Source organism: Rhagoletis pomonella, unplaced genomic scaffold (assembly GCF_013731165.1).
Source record: "Rhagoletis pomonella isolate Grant_MI unplaced genomic scaffold, Rhpom_1.0 Rhpom_scaffold_00960, whole genome shotgun sequence".
NCBI lineage: Eukaryota > Metazoa > Arthropoda > Insecta > Diptera > Tephritidae > Rhagoletis > Rhagoletis pomonella.
In genome coordinates, this window is record NW_023459514.1 from 26,797 (window position 1) to 30,539 (window position 3,743).

Consider the following 3,743-nt stretch of genomic DNA (forward strand, 5'->3'; position numbering starts at 1 on the left):
TGCCTATTTCTCGTTGTTCGCTTCGCGTTGCCGCAGTATTCGTCACATTATTTTACTTTGGCCAGCCAATTAACAATAAATCCGAAATGCCGATTTGAAGATGAAAAAATACTTCGATAAATAATCGAAAAAAACGAGTGAATACACCGATTGGAATGAGTGGAACGTGAGTTTTTAAGTAGGTTCCAGCGAAAACTGGTTTTCGTTTGACAGATTTTACATGAACTAAAACATAAGTTTAAGGTCGAAAACCAGTTTTAGCAACGAAAACATGTTTTCGATGTCGGTCAGAACATGGTATATAGTAAAATATGAGCATCATGAGCATCCTCTAAATGGATACTTAGAAACTTAAGGTTTGGTACAAGAATGATAGAATACAAGATTGCACCCATCAGAGAGGATTTTTGAGAATAACTTTTGCGTGACGTCACACTGGTGCAATTGCGAGAGAGAAATGCCAAAACGTGAGCAAGAATGGAAGAAGAAGAAATAATGTTGCAAGGAAAACGTAAACAAGTTGCACAAGTGTGACGTCATGCAAACAACGATTCTGTTAAATTCACTAAGAGAGGAATAGCGGTACCTTGATGGGCGCAACCTCTATTTCTCTCAATCGTGGGTTTGGTATCTGCACCTCTTTCGGCAAGAGGAAAAATTTTGGAAGGTATCCCAGACCCTATCTGGGAAAAAATTTTTTAGACCACTCTATCGTCCATGTTTTTGCAAAACCGCCCATCGACCAGTTGCAAAACCGCCTAAATCGCCGTTGTGGCAAAAAATGAGATTTGGTAACCCTGAAATCCAGGCATCGATATTTATGCATAAAAATCTTTAAATCGTTATTAAAAAAACTGATTTGTAAAATAAAAGGTAGAGAAAATACCGCCTATCAAGGCAATGTCTTCAAAGAATAAACCGTTTTTTTCGCTCTCCTGTAAAATTTGAATGCCGTAAGATAGGCGGTTTTGCAAATGGGCGATGGGCGGTTTTGCAAAAACATAAAAACATCGACGATATGTTTCAATGCTTGTACATATGTTTTTATGTGTGTACATACGTTTGTGTCCAAGTATATATGTGCATACATATGTAGTACAAACGAAAACAAATCTAACTGGCCGTCTCCACAAGATAAAATTTATTGCTCTCCAGCTGTCATTTTGGTCGCTAGACATAAGTTATATCAGTGGCAATATTTGTTTGAGCTTTTTATATCTTGATATAAGCATTTGTAAGACAGCTTCGAAGACGTATTTTTGCCGGATTAAGGGCCGTTTTCGGAAGTAACCTTTAACTTTACAGCTCACTTTGTATTTAAAGGTTGGATTAAAAATAAAGCTATGTCTAAAGGTAAGCATTTCTATTATCGGTTTTTGACGTATGCATGTTTGTTGGTTGTAAACCAATTTAAAACCGATGACAAAATTCTTTATTTTAGACACAAACATAAGCAGAAACCCAAAATAATTATAAGCCTAATATTTGAGATCAAAAACGTCGGCTTTTGTTTAATGGACATTTTTTTCGTCTTTGTATCGTAATTATTTACAAGAAATATCTTTTTTCGTCTCGGGGGACGATTATTTTCAGATGGAAATTATTTACGTCTTTTCATAATAATTTTATGGGATTTTTATTTTTTGTCGTCTCTCGGGACGTTCTTCAAGACGAAAATTAGTTACGCTTTCTCATAACAATTATGTGGGACTTTTATTTTTTTTTATCTCGCGGGACGTTTATTTCAAGACGGAAATGATTTACGTTTTCTCATAATAATCATGTGGGACTTTTATTTTTTTCTGTCCCGTGGAACGTTTATTTTAAAACGGAAATGATTTACGTCTTTTTATAATATTTATATGCGACGTTTATTTTTCTCGTCTCTCGTGACGTTTATTTGAAGACGACAATGATTTAGGTTTTCTCCTAACTAGAGTGCACGCGCTCTTTTTTACACCAATGCACGCGTGGCCTACTATAGTAGACCATTTTAAAATGCCAATAAATGATTTTAAGATAACATTTAAATGAAACTTATAGTTAAAAAAATATAGTTAAATCTATTACGTTTACGATCACATACTTAAATTTTTTCATAGCAATTAAGAATTTGAAAAAAATAAATAATTTAGTCATGTAACAGAAAAAATAAGAATAATTTTACCTATTAGATCAATGCCTTACATTTTCTTTTTTAACCAATATTACTTAAAAAAAAAACTATCAGTTTTCGTAACATTGAGTGCCCACACAGGCTAGTGATCAGGATAAATCAATTTGTTACAAGTCTTGTGCCACTTTTTTGTGGAATGACTTACATAGAGCTCTGGTACAATAGGTGAACCGACCAACTAAAATTTGGTATTACATCGTGCTGTACTTCTTGAGATGCTCCTAAGAGCTTCCCTATTCCAAATTTTAGTTGTTAGAGAAGTGTTTCAATGGATGTAAGGCGATTCAAAGCGGGTTTAAAAAAATCGAGGGACTATGCTTGTAAAAAGTTATCCGTGAAACTTGTTTCAGTATTGACATTCATTTGGTTGATTATGAGAGCTTCGATTGCAGCAATGTTCATCAAATCGAAAAATATTTTAAGTGGCTATCGGCGGCAGTTTCTAAGAACACTGATGCACCGCATATGCAAACTAACCAAATTATAAATTCAGTACACCAATACTCGCGCGGACTACTATGGAGGCCCGCGATTTTCGCGCCAATCGACACAAAAATTTCATACGCGTGGAAGTCAAGCGCGGTACTCACTCGCCGACAAATTTAATGCAGAAGGATTTCCTGGAACCGCACCGCTGTAACATACAAAACTGTTAAGGTATCAACAAAAAATGTTGCCGTGATCTACTATAGTACGCCGCGCGTGTACTCTAGTGTTAAAAGAGTTTATGAAAATTTTTCTAAATTCATAAAAAAAAATTTCCCACATACTTTGTATGAAAGAAAATCCGTGAAAAATTGTAATTAATCAACTTAAATTCCTAGAAACTTTTATTAGATGAAACTTTGCAGAATTTTCATAATTTTTGCACAACTTTGAAACTTGGATTTATATGGTTAAAAATAAATGAACATTAAATAAACAAAAGAAAAGTAGCCAACACTTGCTGAAATGTTGAGCCCCTACTTATTTTTCCACCACTATACATGTGGATATATGAATTTTATCAGTAACAGAGCCTTTTATTTTTATGTTACATATTTGCCATATTTTTGCAATATTTGTATCCTTTAGCATAAAAAATTGAACCATTTGAACCGAAGCTCCCCGATTTTTGGAGTGGCTTGCAGCCCTGCTTAAAATCCTAATCCTGATAAAAATTAATAATTATTAAAGAAGCAACCCGCGATTCGATTACATATGTACATTAGAGTGGTTCAAAGAAAATTTTTTTTTGGCAATTCATAAACGCTACCTCAAATTATTGTTATTTGTGATAGAAAAAGTGAAACATGTTTTTTTATTTTGAAAAAAAAGTTTTCTTAGAGGTCGCGCTGGTCGGTTTTTTTTATAAAAACGCTGATGTTCTCAATATTTTTATTTTCTTGACAGGTTAAAATGCCGCTAAAAATGTACTTTATGCATATAATTACTCCGGTATTATTGGGGAACATTCCCTTAATTACATACCTGTCTTGGGCAGTTGGAATCGCGAAAATATGCTCTCGAAAAGAGACTAGTAAAATTAAAACGTTGATACTGAACGATTTACGCATTGTCATGGGTT